The sequence below is a fragment of the Oryctolagus cuniculus genome, chromosome 5 (assembly GCF_964237555.1).
Source record: "Oryctolagus cuniculus chromosome 5, mOryCun1.1, whole genome shotgun sequence".
NCBI classification, from domain to species: domain Eukaryota; kingdom Metazoa; phylum Chordata; class Mammalia; order Lagomorpha; family Leporidae; genus Oryctolagus; species Oryctolagus cuniculus.
Genome location: NC_091436.1, coordinates 28,384,065 through 28,408,369, shown reverse-complemented (window position 1 = coordinate 28,408,369; position 24,305 = coordinate 28,384,065). Strand labels below are relative to the sequence as shown.

General features: G+C 36.5%; 1 long non-coding RNA gene across 2 annotated transcripts in view; it reads right to left on the bottom strand.

The window, feature by feature from the left end:
• Positions 1-24,305, bottom strand: part of LOC127492951 (uncharacterized) — a 70,494-nt gene that overhangs the window by 13,353 nt on the left and 32,836 nt on the right. Inside the window, exons 1-2 of one of the 2 annotated variants that reach the window (XR_007922795.2) lie at positions 21,934-22,000; positions 12,459-12,501 (exon numbers count right to left, since the gene is read on the bottom strand). This is a non-coding gene — a long non-coding RNA (uncharacterized lncRNA). Of the gene's footprint in view, positions 1-12,458; positions 12,502-21,933; positions 22,001-24,305 lie in introns of those variants that run through there. The other variant, XR_011388950.1, reaches the window with a different exon arrangement.

Here is a 24,305-nt window from a genome sequence, read left to right as displayed (position 1 = left end):
GTTTTGTTATAACATTCATAATAAACTGAGATAATAGGAAAACTGACAAGGACGTGGAATTCAGAAATTTTCATATCACCCCTGTTTCACCTTTCAGCTTCACATTGTGGTATTCCCCTCTATCTAGAAATGCCCCATATTCATACTTACTCCTTCTTGCTTATGAAAGCATTATGTTGTTCAACTGGGATGCCTACTTTTCCTCCTACTCCACTGTTACACCCTTCCTGTTATCTTCCTATAAAGGCTACAATTTATCCTCCAAGTAATCATCCAGTTTCATCTCTAGAAAAATGTTCTTCATACACATAGCAGTCAAGCAGTCTCTTTCACACTCCTGCATTGCCATATGCCTATTTTTAACATTGCTTTTACACATCATTTTGTTCTTATTTCTTTATTCCTATCCTAGAGGGATCCAGAGGTTGGAGGAAAGGAATGAATATTATTCGTTTCTCTGGTGCGTTTACAGCATTTTGGGTATTATAGTCACTTAAAATGATTTTAAATAGTTTACATTCATTAGTTTTAGCTTCTGTGTTGAATGATTGAAGTAAGCATATTTTAAAGCAGGGGATCCATGTGGGCATTGTAGGCAGTCTTGATTTAATTTTTACTTTCCACAATTCCCTCTTTTTTTCTGTGATAGCTATACTCTTCTCATTCTTTTTTTTTTTAATGACACATTTTTTTTTTCAGTTATCAGTTTGGATTCCGTCTCAAAAATGCTGTGGGAATCTTGCTGTTTTTCTCCATCAAGAATAATCAGTTCTTGACTTGATGTTAATTATGCTCCTGAAAGAAATCTGACAATTCCCTTCTCTGCTTAAAGATTCTTTAGCACAGGTAAAAATATACATTCCCTAGTTCTAAATGCAAATATCTTTGTAATCTGTCTTAAAACATCTTCACACTTATTTTGAATCATTAAACTTTACTCAACTTGTATGTTGAACCACTTGATAGAAACAGGGAAAAACTGAGCCGGCGCCGTGGCTCAATAGGCTAATCCTCCACCTTGCGGCGCCGGCACACCGGGTTCTAGTCCCGGTTGGGGCGCCGGATTCTGTACCGGTTGCCCCTCTTCCAGGCCAGCTCTCTGCTATGGCCAGGGAGTGCAGTGGAGGATGGCCCAGGTGCTTGGGCCCTGCACCCCATGGGAGACCAGGAAAAGCACCTGGATCCTGGCTCCTGCCATCGGATCAGCGCGGTGCGCTGGCTGCAGCAGTGGCCACTGGAGGGTGAACCAACGGCGAAGGAAGACCTTTCTCTCTTTCTCTCTCTCTCACTGTTCACTCTGCCTGTCAAAAGTTAAAAAAAAAAAAAAAAAAAAAAAAAAAAAAAAAAAAAAAAAACAGGGAAAAACTTGCATCATTGCGTATATTTGTAATCATTCTGACATTAGCCTAAAATTTCCTTTATCCATTTACCTGGAACACTCATTTTTCACAAATTCCCTGTTCAAGTAGTACTTTACTCCTTCTTTCATTCATTCACTCATTAAATTTGTTCACCAAAAAAGACTTATCTTCAATTCCTCGTGTTGTTGTAACTTTACATTTCCCCATCTCTTTATCAGGTCCATTTCATCACAACACCATATCTATAGCTAAGCCTAAGGACCCAGGGAACTACAATCTCACACCTATTTTCTATATGATTTTCCTTCCAATAACGTGTTCTTTTGGAATTATTTTCTCCTGTTTCATAATGTTTCTATCTCCATTAGCTATATACTTTTTTCTATCTTGTATTTTGAGGTATGCTCTTTCCTACTGGATATTTCCAGGCAACATAACAATATACTTATCCAGGGGTACACATTGAGATGCAGCAGGTTAAGCAGCCTCTTGGGATACCTGCATCCTATATTTGAGTGATTGTTTGATCCCAGCTCCTTGGCTTCTGATCCTGGTTAATACACCTGGGAATGTAATGAAAGATGGCCGAAGTACTTGGGTTCCTATCACCCAGATGGTGGCTCAGATACAGTTCCTGGCTCCTGGCTTTGGCCTAGCCTAGTTTGTAGATTCTGAATAAGTTTATGGAAGATCTCTCTCTCTCTCTCTCTCTCTTTCATACACATGCACACACATTTTGCCCTTCAAATATTATATATATATGTGTATATATATGTATATATATATGTATATATGTATATATACACACACATATATGTATATATAGATTTAAACTTATAACCAATATAACCAATATAACCATATATATGTGTATATATATATATATATGTATATATATGTATATATATACACACACACATATATGTATATATAGATTTTAAACTTATAACCAAATAAAATTCAATACCAAAATGTTTTCTGTACCATACTCTCAACCTACCATAGTCCATGTTGTTCCTTATCACTGTTTTTTTAAAAATTATTCTTCTATTTATTAGAGAATGAGTGAGTGAAGGAATGAATTTTCTACATTCCCAGAATGCACTGCGGTCAGAACACAGTCTAGATCTCTCACATGGGTGGAAGGAACCCAACTCTTTGAATCATCACAATTTCCTCCGAGGGTCTACATTGGCATAAAGCTGGAGTCAGGAGCTGGAGTCAGGAATTGAACCCAGGTACTTTGATGAGGGACACAGGCATCTTAAATTCCAGGATAATTACTTGGTTTTGCCAGATTTCTTGAATCTTAAAGATTTCAGAATTCTGAAATTTAGTCTCCATTTTCTTCATAACCTCTATATTTCCAAACTAGTGAAAAAATATGAAACATATTTCACTAAAACACCTTCTATCAAGATTACTAAATATATCTTTATGTCCAATAAAATGATTTTTATTTATCCTTTATGAAGAAAACACAGAGTAATAGAATCCATTATTCCTCTCTTGAATCCTTTTCTTTTACCCTTGACATCTAAGACTAAATGTTTTTGTTTGGTTCTCTGACTTTATTTCCTATCTCATTCCTGGAGTCTCATTCCTATCTTCTCTCATACACACCTCATATTTATTCATCTTCATACATTGCTAGGTATGGATTATTTTTAAAAAATAATTCAAAATCTCATCTCAGGCCAAAAGCTTTTAAATTACCTATTGAGTCTCTCTACTTGTATAAATTGAAGCACTTAAAGTTTAACATGACTGAAACAGAACTCAATATCTTTTTCACCCAAGCTTGCTCCTTTTCTTGTATTTCCTATTTTGGTGAGATTGATCTCATTATTCATTCTCCCTCTCAAGAGACAACCTGGAAATCAGCCTGTATTCCCATCATTCTTGGTCTCCACAGCCTGTGTACTCTACTGCACAGTATTTTTCATCTCATCTCTTCTCTCTTCTCGTCTTTTCCCTCCCTTTCTTATCTTATTGTTTCTTTCTTTCTCTCTTTCCCTCCCCTTTCTCCCTCCCTGTCCCTACCCCTTCCCTTCCCTTCCCTCTCCTTCTGTTCCCTCCTCTTCCCTTCTCTTTTTTGACCTGAGTTGGCCCTCATCTTTATTTCCTGGATGCTATTCACAATACTTTTGCTTCATTTATCTGCCTACAATTTTTTTTCACCTCATTCATTCCATAGGCAAAGGGGCAATTGTTTATCAAAAATCACTTTGTTACTCACCTCCTCAAAATAATCATGCACTACAACCTTGATTGTAACCTCTAAATCTATTTTTTAATAATAATTATGGGGGAAGTGTTCCTCTTATGCACTGCCCTGAGTTGCCCATCATCTATCTACACCTTTGCTTTGTCAATTGCTTCTCTTGTGTTGCTCTTGTATATGTCCTGGTCCACTCTCCTTGATTCTACTTTACTCCATTTTACCTTCAGTGACAAACCTCAGTGTTGTGGCAGGGTGGCTTCCAGAAGCTCATATACTCTTTTTAGTAACATCTGTGAACATCTTGGGAGCCACCCTATGTGAATTCATTTTGTTCCTATGTCCATCTCTAAATCAATGAGTGTGCTAGGCTTCTGGTATTATAGGTTTGGATTACATATCAAACATTTAAGTGTCACTGTAGCAAGGATGACTCAGCACAGTGTTTGGCCTGGTTTAAGGCACTATATCACCTGTGGACTACAGAATAGGATGTTACTTGGAACATGGATTGATAGAGTAGAAGAATAATCTACAAGATAATTTTGTGGTCGTTATGAGAGGAAGGAGAAAGCCTTAAACATTGTCCTACATTTGACTTGTCAGAAACAAATAATACAAGCCTGCGGCACCTTCCCTCTGATCTCTGACTCCTAGCTTGGATTATAGGTGATCCAGGGCTCCACAACAACTTGCTCTTCAATGTGTAACCTGCTATTATTGGCTGCAGAGCATAAATTCCTAGTGGCATGGGTCTGTTCATAGTCCTTTTTGTATCCCTTGTGCATGTTCTAATGCCTGTCCTAAAGTTGACATTCAATAAATACTTTTTTTACTTACATTATTAAGAAATGAATATAATATTCTAGTTCCCATATTAAGCCTTAAAGTAGAAGTCTTCTCTACTTCACATTTTCCATTCTTTATATGGTTTTTGTTTAATGCAACTTATCTATTTGCATATGTGTCACTGGATAGTTCTTATTAATCCTATTAATCTTTGAGCAAATATACATTGTTCAATAATGTTTGATGAACAAATGAATGAAATTGTGAATGAGTGAATAAATGAATGATGAATGGAAAGTAATTTACTTGCTTAGCTCTCCTGTGCCTCATTAAACCCTGTGGAGTCAGACAGGAAAGCTTAAGCAAAAATTCCATCACTGTGTAATTGAGAAACTAGAAGCCCTGGAAAGCCAAATTACATTTGCTATGGAACTTTCTTTGTGACCTTGAGGATGACAGGATAGAATTTAGATCTCTGAATCTCACATGCAAAATACTTTTTGCTGAAATGCATAGTTTGAATTCATATTTAGGTGTTTCAGTTTTCACTCATAGATACTGGAATATTTTGACTCCTTTATGTAAGAGAATTAGAAGGTACAGTTGATTTCTTTAAGGATGTAGCTTTTAGTAACTGATAAAATTTCCTCTAACTTCTTTTTATGAACCTTTACTTCAAAAGTAGAAAGAGTTCTGTTTGCTAGACTTGAAATGGGGCACATTTAATTTTTAATTCTTAGCTTGGAAGTTATATAAACACTATTCTTTACATATTCTTTATTAAAGAGAGACAAAACCAAGTACAAAATTTCTCCCGATGTTTACAGAAATAGAAAGCATATAGAAAAAATATTCACATAAAGCATTTGTTGTTAGTGAAATATCAATGCCAAAACAATTCCTTTCCCCAAGTTTCACATGATGGAAAATCATGACTGTTTCTTATACTTCACTGGTGCCTGCAACTTACCGTTTCTAATACTAATTTCAAAGGTGCAGGTAACAAACATTGACTTACACATAATAAATATTAAATGTCTATTCTCGCTGTATGTTTTCTTTCACATTCATTTAAAATTTATTTCAGTGACATGAAAGGCAGAGAGACAAAGAAATATACAAAGAGACAGAGAGATTTCCATCAATTTGTTAACTCTCCAGATGCCTTCAACAGCTGGGGTTCAAGCTAAAGACAAGAGACAGAAACTAAATCTGGGTCTTCCATGTGCAAGGCAGTAACCCAAGTACTCAAAGCATTATCTCCTGTTGGCTCCCAAGGTGCATATTAGCAGGAAACTGGAATTGAGAGCAGAGATTGGTTTGAAACTCTGAAATGGGATGTGGGCATGCTAACCAGTACCTCAACTGCCAAATTTCACTCCATAACCTCATTTTTAATAATTTCTTTTTAACTTCTTCTGCTATTTACTGGTGTCTGTCCTTGATCAAGATATCCTTTAAAAACTTCAGATTCTCATCTGTTAAGTAGTTTATTCCACAAATTTTAAATATGCTTTATGTGTATTTCAGCATATGCAATTCAGTGTTATGAGTCAAGAGTTATCAATTTCATGAAGCAGATATATATCCCAATACACATTAAGTAATAAATAAATAGGTAGAGATATGGTTATTTTTCTTTCTCAAGGAACATATAGCCCATTGCGAAAAATAGCCTTTAAATGTGCTTCCAAGATTTTAATAAAGTTTAAACGGAGTGTGACACTTTATGGGAGTATTTAACAGGGATGAACAATCTGATCTGCGGATCAGGTCTCCCTGAAATGCTGGTGAAGCATTTCCTCTGAACAACATTCCCAAGCAAAACATTATATTAAATTTTCTATGAAGACTGGAAATTTGCAGACTCTAATTCTGTAAATTTGTCAGAATTTGACCAGAAAGAACCATTCCCTTTTTGTTTTTAATTTGGACTTCAGAGATATTTTGGTGTGTTTCCTGAAGGTACACCTTCCTTCAGTGATTTTTATTTAGACGTTTTAAACAATATTTATATCTGTTTATTTAAGGCAGATAGTTACATTTTAGTGTGCGTTATCTATATCTGCTATTTTGCCATTCAGCTTCCTGTAAATGTATAATAATATTGTTGAGAATACAAAGAAACATTTATTGCCTCCCACCTCTCTTGCAGAGGAAGCATAAATGTTTTATCTATGTATTTTATATCTATCTTTAATTCTAGAGGCTTTTGGAATATTATACTTTTACCAATTTGTTGATATTTTTGTAAATATTTCTTTGAAATATTAAGGATGCCAACCTTTTGTGATAATTTTTATACTCTAAAATGAGCTTTCTCTGAATTTATGATTTATGATTTCTTTATTTATTTATTGTACAGGTAGAGTTAGACAGTGAAAGAGAAAGACAGAGAGAAAGTCTTCCTTCCATTGGTTCACCCCCAAAATGGCCGCGATGGCCGGCACTGCGCTGCTCCGAAGTCAGGAGCCAGGTGCTTCCTCCTGGTCTCCCATGCGGGTGCAGGCTCCCAAGCACTTGGGCCATCCTCCACTGCACTCCTGGGCCACAGCGTAGAGCGGGACTGGAAGAGGAGCAACTGGGACTAGAACCCGGCGCCCATATGGGATGCCGGCGCTTCTGGTGGAGGATTAGCCCAGTGAGCCAGGGTGCTGGCCCAATTTATGATTTCTTTAAAAAACTTTTTCCTTTTAAAAAATTATAGATTTACAAGAGATTATAAAATGTAGTCACAAAAAGGGTTGTTTGTACCTTTGATCCAATATCACCAATGGTTACATATAATAATAAAATATCAAAACCCAGAAATTGCCATTGGCATAACAAATATGTATACTTGTATGCAAGGTCATTTTACTACATGTGTGTAGTTATGCAGCAATCACCATAGTCAAACTAGAGAACTATTCCATGACACAAAGTTCTGACATGTGTCCGGCGCCGTGGCTCACTAGGCTAATCCTCCGCCTTCCTCGCCAGCACCCCGGGTTCTAGTCCTGGTTGGGGCACCAGATTCTATCCCAGTTGCTCCTCTTCCAGTCCAGCTCTCTGCTGTGTCCCAGGAAGGCAGTGGAGGATGGCCCAAGTGCTTGGGCCCCGCACCTGCATGGAGGCCAGGGGGAAGCACCTGGCTCCTGGCTTCAGATTGGCATAGTGTGCCGGCCATAGCGGCCATTTGGGGGGTGAACCAACGGAAGGAAAACCTTTCTCTCTGTCTCTCTCTCACTGTCTATAACTCTCTCTCTCACTGTCTAACTCTGCCAGACCCAAAAAAAAAAAAAAAAAAAAAATTCTGACATGCTACCCTTCTCTGTTCCCTGTTTCCATCTGTCCGTCTGTAGTGGGAGTCTGCAGTTGTTATGGTTCTTTTTCTCTCCCAGGTTCATGTGTCACATCCATGGATAATAAAGAGTGTGTGAAGGAAGGAAGACAAGGAAGAGTGTGTGAAGCAGAGTGGTTTATTGAAAGACAGTAGAGAAAGCAAGACTGAAAACGTAAGCCCCCTGAAGAAGGGAGCCATTGAGGGCTGATTGTCTAGAGATTTTTATAGACTGTAAAAGGGGAAGTTTCATGATTGTTCCAACAGAGGGGCAGTTCTGGTTGGTTAGTTGTGTAACAACAGCACAAGAAAAACATGAGTTCAAGGACTAGCACATAACATTGGCATCCTTCACAGAAGCTTGTTGCTTGGCTTGTTCATGTCTACTGAGACTCATCTCCAAATCGTGGGAGAAGGACTAACTGGTCCTTGTCTACCTAGCTAGGAGTGTATCGCTCTATCAATCCTCCGTCTGAAGCGATAACCCCAAGTGACACTAGAGAGAAAGTTCAACTATCAGTCTGGCTACTTTGAGCTAGAAAGGGCAGCATTGGCACAGGGTTCTTCCTCCAGAGGTTTGTCCACGTGTTGTCAGTGTGGTTCCAACTGCAGAACCATCTAGAGTTGGAGGGATGTGAAGAGACAAGCCATTCAAGATTAGATTGGGTTGCTATGGGCATATCCCCTGAAATAAAGGAGATGTTTGTAAACCATAATTGTGTTGTATACAGTCAACATGGATAAAGCCAAGTAAAGTTTTGCCATGGCACTGTACAGTGAATTGAGGTCAGCAGGTGAACAATAAAATAAAAAGAACTAGCATCCTGAGTAGCAAGGCCATTTCCAAAATCACTGCAGTTTGATGATGAAATTGAGGGATAATGGAATTGAGAGATGAAGCCTGTGAGGAGTGTGCATGACAGATTTACTCACCTCCTTTTTAAAAAAAATTAAATTATTTATTTATTTATTGAAAGGCAGTATTATAGGAAGTAAGAGACAGAGAGAAGGAGATCTTTCATCTGCTGCTTCATTTTCCAAATGGCCACAATGACTGAGGCTGGGCCAGGCTAAACCCAGGACTCAAGATATTCATCCAGGTATCCCACATGGATAGCAGGGACCCTAATACTTGGGCCATATGCTACTTCTTTCCCAGGCAACATTAGCAAGGAGCTGAATTGGAAGTGGAGAATCTTGGATGCAAACCAGCACCCATATAGGATGCCAACATTGCAGGTGGCAGCTTAGCCTTCTATGCCACAATTTCTGGTCATTATTTACCATTTTAAAGGATTTTGAGTCCTTTAGTATCCTGGCAAGAGTATTCATTTACCTCAGGGGTATCCAAGTCATCCTCTGGAATATATTCTGAAGTTTTTTGGAAACCTAGCCCTTCCTGTGGAAGGATGGACCCAGGAATCCACCATGTACACTTTTGTTGTAGTGGTAGTAAAAAGGATCATAGTGTAAGCTCTTTTCCAATGAGCCTCTAATGAGAGAGTTGGTAGGGCTTTGACTATCATTGAGTCTCCTGAGGTATACTTAGGTCTTCCTGATCTCCTGGGTAATATCTCTGGGAGATCTTGGATTGCTTGTTGGAATTTGGCAAGTGATGTGATGAATCTGATCATGTAGGGAGTCTAAATATCTGTTAGAAGATCATTCATAAAGAAAGGACAAGTGTTCAGTATTTTAAAAGTGCTCAAATCTTACCTGTGGGGGGTTTTCTGATGCACATTAAGGCTTTGGGTAGACCTAGGGAAGGTGTTTCCTGAGTTAGCTTCTTGAGTTGTCTCTTGAGGATGCCATTAGTCTTTTCTACCTTCCTTGACAACTGGGGCTTCCAAGTACAATTGAGATGATATTGTATACTTAGAAACCATGTAAATATTTATCCTTTTATCCTTGTTCAGCTTGAGGGCTCTTGTCAGAACTACCAGCTCTGCCAGTTGAGTGCTTGTGCCAGGAGGAACATGAAAGCTCCCCATTGTCTTATGTAATGTTATGACAGCATATCTAGCCCAACATGGATTCTTATTCAACAATGGAACTCCCATCTATAAAGAGAACCCATTCCAGGTCCTCTAAGTGGTCTTCTTGAGGGCCACTCAGGCTGCATATGTCTCTAGATCTGCATGCTTATGTTCAGTTTTGGGCTTCTTCATCTCCTCTTGGAGACAAGTAGCGGGATTACCAGAGGAGCAAGTCTCAGATGGATTCCAGGTTACTCCATCAGTAATGCCTGAGATTTTAAAAGGTGATTATCTGTTAACTAGTGACTTCCTTTAGAAGCTAGCAGCCTTCTCACATTACAAAGGGTTTACATTATTAGGTTTTTGTCCAAGGATCAGTGTAATGGCTTTGGGGATTAGGAAGGCAATGGCTGCCATCACTGCTTGCAGGAAATCTGGCCAACCTTTAGTCACCAGGTCAGGTTCTCTGCTAGGACATCCACCAGACTGGTGAGCTCGTCCCTTATGCTCAGGAAACATCCTAAAGAAATCTCCTTTATTTCCTTTATGTTACAGATTGAAGACTTTGTTTATTTGGAGGCTCAAAGTTTAGGTCTTGAGTAAGGCCTGTGTAAGTTAGATAAAGGCCTGTTGGGCCTCTGGATCCCATGTCAAAATATAGGTTCCTGCTGTCTGAATATCTTTTATTGGTTGGTGCAAAAGATGAGCTACTTCCCAGTTGCTGGGAATTCAGTAAACAGAACCCTGTGACTTGCAGGAAGACTGTAAGCTGTTTAAGGATTTTAAGAAGTAGAAAGGTGAAAATGGACTTAATTCTATCTTCTCCCAGTGCTTGAATTCCTTCAGATAACATTAAGCTTAGATGCTTTATAAAAAGATCCAGGGACTAGCATTAGATTTTTAGACATAATAGCCATTCTGCCAGAAAATTGAAAAGGAATTTACTCCTTTCTTGGGAACCCTCATTATTCTGAGCATATACGATAATATCATCTACATACTATAGAGCAGTGGCCTATGGGTGAAAAAACTCCTAAAGATCTTTGGACAAGTTCTGTCTGAACAGATGGAGATTGTTCTGGAATCCTTGTGGCATCACAGTACCAGTTAGATAGTGGACTTTGTTGACAGGTGTTCAAATGCAAATATTGGGAGTCAGGGTGCAGGGGTATACAAAAAAGTCATCCATTAAGTCTAAAGCTTTGTTATGCATTTAGCCTCTTCTGGAGTTGGGGACAGTAAATTATACAGGTTAGGGACCAGCAGGTGAATGGGGATCACAGTCTCATTAATGAGATAGAGATCTTGTTCTAGCCTCCATTCTCTATCAAGTTTTTGGACTCCAAGAATCAGAGTGTCCCAGGGTTTATTGCATGATTTTAAAAGTCTTTAATTTCCTATAATGACTTTTAATCCTTGTTGGTTCTTTAGCTTTAAGGGTTTTTTTTTTTTTTTTTTTTTTTTTTTTGGTGGGGAAAAGAAGAGGGATCCTTAAGATGAATCTGTACTTGCTTGGGCGGTTATTGCTCAGCCAATCTTTTTCTGGGTTGCTCAAACCTTGGGAATAATATCAATTAGGGGAAGGCAGGATTGTCCTGAAGCCATGAGTATGGTGGTTACCATCCAGGCAATGAAATCTCTCCCTAAAATGTGGTTTTGGGCTCTCCAGTAAGATTAGGAAGTCATGTGTAAAAAAAAAAAAAAAAAAAAAAAAAGCAAGCTATCCAAATTACAGTTTAGGCACTCAGTGAAATATTTATAGGCATTCCTGGCAAGTGTCACATGGTCATACTAAGTGACGAGGGACATCTTAATTGAGGAAAAGGACAGAAAAGGTGGCTCCAGTATCTTGAAGGAAGTCAACGCCCTTCCCTTCAACAGTTAGGACCACCCAGTGCTTCTGAGTTCTGATACTCTGTGTGGAAGAAGCCTATAGGAAAAGTCCTGGGGCCTTTCATTCCTGTTGGGTCATCCAAAGAAAGAGGCCCAACCCCAGATACCTTGGTCACTGAGACCAGTCAAACCTCCAATGATGCAATGATCCCCGTTATAAATAGAACAGGGCTGTGGATGTTTTTCTGATGAAGGGAATATGGGCATTCCTTCTTGAAGTGCCACACCTGACCAGATAACAGTGAAGAATCCTGGGGCCTCCAGGTTGGCATCGCAATAAGGCTGCAACCAGAGTTGTGGCTTTTTTTCTTATGCCTCTGTCTTATTGTTGGGTCTCCTGGTGCTGATTGTAAAAGACAGAAATGATGACCTTCAGCAGGTTTTCTAAGGTACTCTCAAGTCCAGTAACCAGTTTTTGAAGCTTTCTCCTCATATATGAAACTGAGTAATGAATTATGCTCAAGATTGCTGCTCTTTTTTTGAGTCAGGAGTTTGGGAGGTATGCCTAACTAATGCCTTCCTCAATCTTTCTATGAAGGCAGAGGAATTTCCCCCTAGACCCTGGTGTATCAAGGAGAACTTGGAGTAGCATGCAAGTAGGCTGTTTTTGACTAGTTTTTTTTTTTTTTCTAAAACGGCATTTTTAAGTGGGTAAAACATTTTTAAGGCCTGAGGATCAAAAGAATCCCAGTTAATAATGATGCATTCCAAAGGAGTGTATGCTAAAGATGGTTTTACTTATGTGAAATAAGAGGACAAAAAAAAAAAAAAAAAGGAATCCCCAAGTTTCTGCCTTTGTGCAATTTAGGCATCCCTCAAGTTCCTGGATGGTGGGAGCATAGCATCCTGGATCCCACACCAGGGAGATGTTGGAGAACAAGAGTAGACACTCTTACCTGCGGCTCCATTTCTTCCTGTCTGTCCCTGGGATCCTTGAACCTGCAAATCAAAGGGAACACACAAAACATTTCCCCAAGATGCATAAAATTCTCTTTACGTAAATCAGTTACAACGGTATGGAAAAATCATGAACAGAAACCCTAGCCCTTGATACCAACACACATCACAGATGACAGTTCCTTGCCTTTCTCAGGTCCTCTGAGACTCATACCCCTGGTCCCTGTCTACTTAGCTCAGAGTACACCTCTCTGTCAACTCCACTGTGGCTTACCCCTGATAATCATGAATCTGTTTTCCAGCTTTATAATTTATCACTTAAATAATGCTATATAAGTGGAACCACACATTATCTGATCTTTTGAGTTTGATTTTCTCCTCTCAGCATAATGCCCTTGAGATTTGCCTTGGTGTGAAAGTTTCTGTTTTATATATTGATGTCCTAACCACCTTGGTGATGATATTAGGTAGTGAGAGCTTTTGGAAAAGATTAATTTATGGGCGCCACTATGATATGAGTGCCCTGGCAAAGGGTTCCTTTTCTTAGTCCATGGGTTGGTGTTATTGGAAGATGGTAAGGATTTATGACACATTGTAATCAAACTCACCACAGTGAAACATAAAGAAAAGATTCTAAAATGTGCAAGGGAGAAATGTCAGATTATCCTCAGAGGATCTACAATTCAATTCACAGCAGACTTCTCATCAGAAACCCTACAGGCTAGGAGGGAATGGCGAGATATAGCAAAGTGCTCAGTTTCAGTTCATAATTGATCATAATGATAGGATTAGGAGTCAAAGGGATCACATAAACAAGAGTAGTGTCGTGTCTGTTAATATTAACTGATATAATTAAAAAGGAGAGAATGATCCAACATGAGAAGCAGGATACACAGCAGACTCATAGAATGGCAGATGTCCTAAACAGCACTCTGGCCTCAGAATCAACCCTTAAGGCATTCAGATCTGGCTAAAAAGCCCATGAGAGTATTGCAGGCATGGAAAGCCAAGACACTCTGCCAAAAAAAAAAAAAAAAAAAAAAATGACCTAAATGAAAGATCTCTGTGAGTGAGATCCCAGTGGAAAGAACGGGCCATCAAAGAAGGAGGTACCTTTTTCTGAAGGGAGGAGAGAACTTCCACTTTGACTATGACCTTGTCTAAATAAGATCGGAGTTGGCGAACTCAAAATGCTTCCATAGCCTTGGTAGCTCATGACAAGAGCCTCAGGTGATTACTGACATTATAAATAAGAGTTTCAATTGTTAAATCAACAACAGGAGTCACTGTGCACCTGCTCCCTAGGTAGGATCTCTGTCCTTAATCTGTTGTACTATGTGAATTAACGGTATAACTAGTATTCAAACAGTACTTTACACTTCGTGTTTCTGTGTGGATGCAAACTGTTGAAATCTTTACTTAGTATGTACTAAATTGATCTTCTGTATCTAAAGATAATTGAAAATGAATCTTGATGTGAATAGGATGGGAGAGGGAGTGGGAGATGGGATGGTTGAGGGTGAGAGGGATGTTACGGGGGGAGAAAGCCACTGTAATCCAAAAGCTGTACTTTGGAAATTTATACTTATTAAATAAAAGTTAAAAAATTAAAAAATAAATAAATCTTTAAAAAAGAGAGAATTACTGTACACCTAAAACAAAAAAAGATGGTAGGAATCTGTAAGAGCTGGGGCCTACTGGGTCATCTTGGAGTCAATTGAGATATGTCCTCAATAGGGATTTTGGGACCCTAGTGTTTCTCTTTACTCCTGTTGGGCATGTGGCCACTCACTCCCATATGTTCTTTTGCTATTGCCACCTACCTTCACTGTGAGATGATGCCCATAATGGGTGGCCACTGAGCCTTCTCTATATTGTCTGGATTTAGAGTCTGCAAAGCAGTGATCTGAGCAAATTTATTATTATAAAGTTAGTTTCCTCAGGCATTTACTTTTGTTGTAGTAATACAAAGCTAAACTAATCCAATGGCAGAACTCTCGCTATTAAGATTAGTGACCTTCCTTGTAAGTGATACCTCCTCTTGGGTCCATAGGAGGACAAAATGAGAAGACATGTCTATGAACCAGGACAGAGGCTCTCACCAGACACTCAAACTTCTAGCTCCTTAATTATATATACTTAAGCCTCCCCCACACACCTCTCCACACACAGAGGTGTGAGAAATAAATTTTGTTGTTTAAAAGCCACACAGTTTCTGGTATTTTGTTATAGCAACCTGAATAGATGAGGACAAAATGGATCCGTGAGAATTATTGCATGTATCAATATTGTACTCGTTTTTGTTGCTGACTAGCACTCTACTAGCATTTACCAGTTTGTTTAACCTTCTATCAACTAAAGGCCCTTTTGGTATTTCTACTTTTGGGGGTTTTAAAAATAAAGGAGCTACAAACATCTTTACCCAGATTTCAATGAAGTCACATAATTTCATTCCAATAGATAAATACAAAGGGCAGCATTCATTGCTTCATATGATAAGTGAAGAAATCACCAAACTATTTTCAAGAGTGACTATATCATTTTACCTTCCATCAGCAATGTAGTAGAGATCCAATTTCTCTACATTCTCACCAACATTTGCTTCTGTTACAAGTGTTTTTTTTCTTTCACTATTTAAATAGATGTTTACTGATTATATTCTTCTGACTTTTATTTACACTTCTTTATTGCTAGTGATGAGGAACATTGTTTTCTATCCTTGTTAGCTAACACTATCTTCGTCAGCGAAATGTCTCTTCGAACATTTTCCTATTATATATTTTCATTGTTTATTTTTTCTATTGTGTTTTAGAGTAGTTTATGTGTTAGATAGTTTTTCTTTGTTGGGCATATTTCAGAAACACTTTCTCCCATTATGTAGATTTTATTTCCATCATATAAACAGGATGTTTCAGGCAAAAATACTTTTAATTTTGTTAAAGTTTAATAAAAAATGTTTTCTGTTGTGGCTCATTCTTTCGTCATCCTGTCTAAAATATCTTCAGCCAGGCTTAGGTTTCAAAGATCGTCTCATGCTTTTTCCCTCAAAAATTATAGTTTTAAGTTTTCATTTTAATTGATGACCTATTTAATTGATTTATTAAAAAAACTCATTATTTTGGCAATGGACATTGAAAAATTTGGCACTATTTTTGAAAATACTGCCTTTTTTCCGTTTAGTTATTTTTATCCTGGTTAAAAATTGATCAGTTCTGTTTATGTGGGGAATGATTTTTCTGTTTTCTATTCTGTTCCAGTAATCTATGTGTCTATTTTCTGCTAATACCATGCAATATTGGCTATCACAACCATATACTAAATCTTGAATTTGCTTACAGTAATTCTTTTTCTTTAGTATTCTCTTTCAAAATTGTTTTAGCCATTCTTAGTCCTATGCTTTTCCATATATATTTTATAATAAACATATCTATCTGTATAAAACAAAACAAAATAAAAACCTTGCTGGAATTTTGATAGTGATTGCCTTAAACAAATTTATCAATGTGGTAAACTAACATTTTACCTGGCTGAGTTTTCCAATGCATGAGCTCAGTATATCTGTCCATTGATTCAGATATTCTGTTTTATGTCATCAGTTCTTTTTAGTTTCCAGCATCAAAATACTATATATTTTGTTATTTGTTGCTGTATTAATACATATACATCACATGTATGTGTCATTAGTAGTTTAAATTTTGATTTCTGAATCCTTATTGCTAGAAAATAGACCAATAATTGATTTCTGGAAATTTTCTCCTGTACTGGTTAGCATGCTAAACTGCTAAGTGCTAACAGTTTCTTTGTAGCTTTCTTATAAAATGGTATGTAGATAAGCATAGTATCCGCCCAACTTCTTCTTTTCCTACATGTGTGGTTTTCTTTTTCTTTTCTTTTCTTGCTTTATTACACTGGCTAGAACTTCCATTACTATAATGCATAGCATCCTTGCCTGGTATGTTCTTTTATAGAAAAAAACCTTCCATTTTGAATCTCTAAATATGATTTCCCTGAAGTTTTCTTATTTTTTATCAAGTTGGGAAATCTGTCCATATATTCCCAGTTTATTAATAATTTTATCATGAATAGTCTTCAGTTTTTAATATGATTTTCCGGCGACAGTTGAAAAGATCATTTCAATTTTGTTAGCTTTTATATGATTAACTGTATCCACTAAATTTTGAATATTGAAACAATTTTCTTTCCTTATATAAAAGCCACTTTGGAACACAGCATAATTTCAATACTTTTTGACATAATTGCTTATTGTTTTAGATAACATTTTATTTACATTATAGTCAAATGTTAATGGCTTTACTAAATAAAGAACTCAACAAATAAGTAGAAAAGCCTTAGTCCAGCAGGAAAATACACAAGGGCTATAAACAAGAATGAGATGAAAAGATGTTCAATTTCACTCAACTAAAGTATATTTTAAAATAGTCACAATATAATTAATACTATTCTTGAACTCAAATTAATGGATTTTATTTGTTGATGCTGTGTTAAATATATTTGAATCTATGTTCATGTGATATATATATATATATACAAACATTTATTATATCTCTTTGTGGTTTTGGTATCAGAATACTATTGACTTAATAAAAAGAATAATTCAGTAGTGTTCATTGTTTCTTTTTAGGAATTTGAAGATATAGAGCAGAATTGGCATTAACATTTCTGTAACATTTTGTTGAATTCCTCATGAAAATTATTTTAGGGCGGTTTTCAAATTATGAATTCTATTTCCTTAATTCTTATATTAATATTTAAATGAGGTATTAAATACTGAGTTACCTGTAACAGTATGTTCTTTATGATATTGATCCATACCACTTAAGTTGTCAATTTGTAAAAATGTTTATAGTATTGTTACTTGCCTTATGTAATTTGTAGAGTTGGTAGTTGTCTCTATTGTATCTGTCCTAATATTTTAAAATTTGTGTCATTTGTTATCCTAGTCAGACTTCTTAGAGGTTGGTCAATTTTATTAATCTGTTCAGAGACAACTTTTTATTTCATTAGTTTTCTCCATTAGTTTTCTCTTTTCAGTTCTCTGATTTCCACTTCTATCATTATTATTTCCTTCTTTCTGCTGGCTTTGGATTCATATTCCTCTTCATTTCCTAGGTTTTTGAAGTAGAATTCTATATTATAGATGTTAAACATTATTTTCCTTTTTTACTATTGTAAACAGTAGGTGCTATAAATTACCCCCACAGCAGCTTCACTCATTATGATATGCTGTGTTTGAATTTTCCTTCATTTCAATGTATTTTTAAATTTCATTTGAGATTTTCTATTTTGCCTCATGATTTATTTAGAGATGAATTACTTAGTTAAGTTTTTACTCAATTCATTTTTCTTCCTTCCTTGTGAAACAATATCATTTATTTGATAATTGCTTCCAATTTACAGAACTTCTTTTTCCTATCTATTTGAGTTGTATCTACTAGCATTAAGTTCTCTTAGTTTTCTTTCACCTGAGAATGTTTTTTCCTCTTTTATTCTTGATGAATATATTAAGTAACTATCGAGTTCTACACCAATATTTATTTTCTTGACACTTGATACATGTTCTGTTACTTGTGATCTCTGTTATTTCTGATGTGAAATATACTGTTGCTTCTCTCTCACTGCTTTTAGGATTTTTTTCTTTCTGATTAGTTTCAACAGATTTGACTAGGTTGAGCCTTAGCATGTATTTCTCCTGGATTGCCTTGTATAAGGGTTTCAATTTCTTTCTTTTTTTTTTTTTTTTTGGACAGGCAGAGTGGACAGTGAGAGAGAGAGAGACAGAGAGAAAGGTCTTCCTTTGCCATTGGTTTACCCTCCAATGGCCGCCGTGGCCGGTGCACCATGCTGATCCAAAGCCAGCAGCCAGGTGCTTCTCCTGGTCTCCCATGGGGTGCAGGGCCCAAGCACTTGGGCCGTCCTCCACTGCACTCCCGGGTCACAGCAGAGAGCTGGCCTGGAAGAGGAGCAACCGGGACAGAATCTGGCACCCCGACCGGGACTAGAACCCCGTGTGCGGGCGCCGCAAGGCGGAGGATTAGCCTAGTGATCCACGGCGCCGGCCAGGGTTTCAATTTCTTGAGTCTAACTATATGTTATTTTTCAAATACAAGAGTAATTGAGTCATTATTTCTTCAAATACTTTTATATCTTTCCTGCTCCTCTTCTCTATCTGGTTGTCTAATTGTACAAATCATAGATGTTGCATCATAGTCACATCTATCCCCAAAGACTTTTATTTGAACATTTTTTTTTCTTTTTTGTCCATATTGGATATTTTTTATTAGTCAATATCCTAATTCCTTCTTTTGTCTCTTTCCTTAATTCTTCTTTCGACTCCATCCCGTTAGTTTCTTATTTTGGTTATTGCATTTATTATTTATTTTCCATTTGCTTTTTATATCTTCTGTTTAATGACTATGTTTCCTTGCTGAGATTTTATTCTTTTTTACATCAGTTTCAAGTATATTTATAATTACTTTTTGAGGAACTTGTATGATAGCTGCTTAAAATCCTTGTCAGATAACATTAAAGCATCTGTAATCTTGGTGTTCAATGCATTTTTTCATTCAAGCTGGGATTTTTCACTTCTTGGTATGATGAGTGGTTTTATTTTAATTTTAACTTTGGCATTTGGGGTATATTTTATTATAAAATTTTGGTCTTTATTGTTATTATTAGTGCATTACTTATATCTTTTAAATCTAGTTTTTCTCTGAGGATGAGGGAAAGTTCTTTGTTCTTGCCAGGATGGTATAGGAGCTCATGATTTCCTCATTCAGCCTCCACGGGCATCTGAATAGGAAGATCTAGTTACTGCCAGGAGGGGAAGTATAGGAATTCCAGATTTTGTAAGGTCTCCATTGATTTCATTACCCCTGCCTACATATCATCAATGATTGGCAGGTAAGCTTTCCTGCTGCTTAGTAGTAAATATTCCGATACTTTGCGAAGACTCCTTAGCAGCACTCTAGTGAAGACAGGGAGAGTGCCCCATTACTTTGCAATGGGGCTTCTTAGATTCTTTCCAGTGTCACTGTGAGGAAGAGTGACTCAGGGATTAGCAAAGAAAAAAATCTTTTTTTTAAAGTATGCTAAGCGAAAGGAATTTATTTTTTTCCTGGTTTTAGATGCTAGAATCCCATGATCAAGGCATCTAAGGGTTTTTTTTCCCCTGAGGCTTCTGTCATGGACTTGTAGCTTGCTATCTTCTCTCTCTGTCTTCCCATGGCTGTCACTCTTTTGCATACATACATAATCTTGCTATGTGTGTCCTGACTTCTTCCTATAAGGACAGGACAACAGTCACACTGCATCAGTGCCACCTTTAATGATGCCATTTTAATCACATCAACCCTTTAAAGGCCCTATTTCCGAATACCATCACTTTCTAAGATATTAGGTTTTTATACTTCCAACATATGAACCTTGGGTGATGCAATTCAACCTTTAACCACCCTAGTGTCTCTGTTAGCTTTCCCTGATGCCACCTTGTTCTGAGGGTGAGGATGCCTTGTTAGAGGCTGGGCAGGATTAGAGTTCAGGCTGTCTACTTAGTCTTTGCTAATGCCACTGGGATTGGAGCCAGAGTTTTTTTCTGTGGTATTTCACTAGAGCAGAACATTTATTATCTAACATGTTTCTGTTTTCTATGCTGGCTTTTTTCAGGTCTTTTGCTCAAGAGAGAAGACTTTCATGGGAACATTTATTCTTTTCTCTACCTCTTGTTTTATAGTCACTGACTTTGTATTTTCAACTGAACAACTTGCTTATATAATATTTTATATTGGAAAATAACTTTAATTTTTATATGTAGATCAACTTCCTAATTCTATAGTCTATTTAATTGTGTAAAATCATTTAATTAATTTTAGTATATTATTTATTTCTATAATCATGTTTTTAAATGTAACTGATTTAATAACTATAAATAATCTGAAGCAGTAGTAATGGGATATTTAAAATATTATTTATTTTTATTATGCATTGTAATGAATTCTTCATTTACAATTCTCAGTACAGTTAATGTTATCTTAAGTATAAGACATAAATTTCCTTTGAGAAATACTATTTAGTGTTATGAGGAAAAGTTATGAATAATGTTTTGCTATATTCTCCTACTATAATTATGTGTAAGTTATGCTTAAAATGTTTGACTCTAATCAACATCTGTCAGATCTCAAGTTTAGATAGTTGAAGTGCCTTTTACATGTAGTTGTTCTTTAATTATTTCCTCTGATTCTTCCTTATACACACATGGCATCAGATACACATAGCTTTGTATTCCACCATTGATGGAACTAATGAAATACTAACCACCGAACAAGGAATAAATCAGGATGACTCTCACAACCTCAGTGGAACCCACAAATTACTACAGGAGGAGAATAAAACAGTCTTGCTGGTACTAGGCATTTTACATATTTCATTGTATTAAATACTCACACATCTATAAAGTTTTCTAAGATTATGTTAGAAACTTAGAGCATTTTTGTGGCCTAACTCTGTGTTTTTAGTATTAAGAATACTAAGCTGAGGTCAGCTGTTTTCTATGCCTCTTCTATTTGCTCTTCTATATTCTGTCTTCATTTGTTTCCATTTGCCTCTCTGCTCTGAGAAGAAGTGATCTTAAGAGTTTAACATCAATGTGTTCTCTTGTCCCTGAGAAGCCCTGGCAAAAGATTTTCTGATAGGTAGAGAATAATGTTGGTATATTATTTTATGGTCCCCTCTTGGCAAGTACCTGCATAGTATTTGTATTTCTGAACCTAATAAAACAGCTCTGATTGTTGGGTTTGGTGAACTTTCACTAGAGTTACTTTTGTAGGTTTTTAAGAATTATTCCTTCTATTTAATCTTCAGATCAACACTGTTAAGACCTTCCCTTTGTTCCTAGCTCAAAATCTTGTTTCTCTTAAACACATCCTAATTTTTACACAGCTTTGTCAATTATCTCATTTGAATGGATTTTTTATTTCTAGTTTTGATAAATACAGATATACTTATTCATACTTTAAATTTCACTTTTGATCTGTTGTTTCCAAAGTAACTTTTGATAACTTCAAAGTAGTTTACTTATTATATAAATTCCTGTAACATACCTAAGCACTGCTCTCAAAATACTCGAGAAACCGTTCCACTTAAAAATTGCATTATTAATAATATAATTTCTGAGCGGTTCATAACTCAAACAGATTCCTTGGCATAATCAGACAATAGTATCGACTTCAGAAATCTAGAATCTCACATTTCTGATGATATTTACACTATTGAAGCCAATTTAGCATGTTCGATGTAACAGAGGCTGATAACTAAATAAAAACAAACAAAACAAAGAATCTTGGCTATTACAATGTGCCTTCCCTCTATTATGGTTGTCAGCTTTACTGTTTCATTTCTAAAAAAACAGCCTTATCTGTTTTTTACTCTTTGACTAAAAAGTTAATCTAACTTACTCACCTGTGTGAGGAGTATGTTGAATTACTGTCAGGTTTCCTTGGTTAAGCATAAATCGTACATCACTTTTGTAAGTTAATAATGTCCTGTGTTTGATATTTAGCTGTGTGTAACTTGGCTCCCACGGACTTCTTTGTGATTATTGTTCCAAAAATTAATTTGTTTTGCTCTTTCTGTTTTCCAGAAACCCAGAGCTGGGTTGCAAATTGTGCTTCTGGGTGTTCTTAAGGCAGATCTTCTGTTTTTTGACCAGCTTCATTTCAGTTTCCTACATGGCCAGCTGCTCAATTGTACTGCCATCATCCATCAACTCCACATGTCCGAACTAACAAAAGTGAATTGCTCTCGGCATTGCTTCCAAACTGGTAGCTGGATGACATCCAGCTGCTCTATGTTGGTGATTTTGTATGCTAATATCCCATAGGTAAATGCTGTTGGAACTGGTTAAGAAAATAGTCTTGTAGTTTTTCTCCCCATGTCTTATGGCTTAAGGGAAGGTTGGAAAATTTAGAATTCCAATATAGTTGGTTCAGAAATAAAATACAAACATTGTTGTTGCTACTGAGGAGCAAGGTCTTGCAAAGAGCCTGGCTTCATAACTTCTGAACATGAATGAGTAACAAAAGTAATTACTAGTGAGTTTCCAATTCCATTATCATGTTTGCATGAAGTAAACATCATTTCCAGCCTTCTCTAACCCAACAAATATAACTTTTGACCCAGGGAGAGGAGGTGGGCTGTTCCCTAGAGGAGACTGACATTACAGCATCTCATTTCTTCAACATTCCTCTTTTCAGTCAAAATTATTGACCAAAACAGAAATAATGATGGAAACATAAGTGATGGAGAGTGAAGGAGATGTGAAGTCCTAAGGCAATGTGATGGCAATGGCAGGCATTGTTTGTGGATTTATATTTCTGCTAAGCATTTGAAATATATCCCATGGCGTCCTGTTTTTTGTTAATTCTTATTAACATGAATAAAGCATACTTTATTATGTGATTATCATTTCAACAAGAACAGTAACTTTCTTTATTCATCTTTGAATGCACTCTGCCATTTTGCCATAATAGTAGTAGGTTCGTAGCCAGTTAGTCCTGATTGTCAGTGTAAAGATGTATTAGATGGATAATTGTGAAATAAATAAATAATAGATAAATAAATAATAGATAAACAAATAATAGATATGTATTGCTGTGTGAGAGTGTTTTGTTGTGTGTTTGTTTGGTGTGAAATCGTCATCATTGTTTTTGTTTTTTAATCCTTTGTTATAGTGAAATCACCCAATCCTAGAAATTATATAAAATTGTGGATGTAAATCCTAGAATTTTTTTTTCTCCAAGGTTAACTGGCTTGCCCCCAATTACTCATGATTTGGAGAGTAATTGTGGCTATCTTTCCTAGTGATTAATAAATAAGGTTCCATAAGGTATTTTGTATAACAGAATCCTAAGGTTAATAAATTCATAAAACTAAATTAGAAAACTATGATAATACAGTTTCACAGACTAGAATTATACAGTGCCAGAGCAAGAGGTTCTCCCTCTCCTGGATACCTGTCTTAGTAGGCTTGATGCCAGCCATGACTATTGAGTAAGCAGTGTAAATAAAAGCATGGAGGAGGCCCAAATCTCAGAGGCTTTACTTTTCAGATTTGAAGAGGAACATATTAAAATACATATAATTTTATTAAAGACTATGTTTCTCTTTTGGTTTTGTAGCAGATGTATGAGTTATTACAGATAAAGAAATCTGACTGACAGCTGAGGGATATGGAAAACTGGTAAATTAATTATTTCATAGGTGGTCAGAGATCAGAACAGAAAAGCCAGTGGAAGTCAGTGATAGATGCATGGTGTTGGTTTTCCAATGATTTTGAAACATAAAATATGCAGCAAATTCATCGATCATTTTCTAGCTCTTCAGTGCATTGGCCCGAGTAGTCATATGGGTAAATGCTAATCATGCACAGAATAGGCTCATGAGAACAAATGGATTGAGGTTCATATCCCATGATGTCTACCGAAGTGTACTTTCTCAGATGTCTATACTATAGTTGGGGATGCTCCTACTACATACTGCTTGGTGTGATGGGAGAAAATGCCTCTTTCCTCATGTAATTTGCATAATATTTACCAAGCTAGACAATAAATGAATAAGCAAAGTGATGTAGATATGCTATCAGTTAGTGCTGAGTTTGCAAAAAACTAAACAAAGACAAAGAAATGAGATGAAATGTTTTTTTAGACAGGAAAGAGAGGAAACATTTCTCTAGGAATGAGCCATGTAAGTATCTGGGAAAATAATGCATCATGCAAAAGGACTAACCAGTTCATAGCCTCTGATTGTGATCGGTGGCTCGTAGGACAACAAAG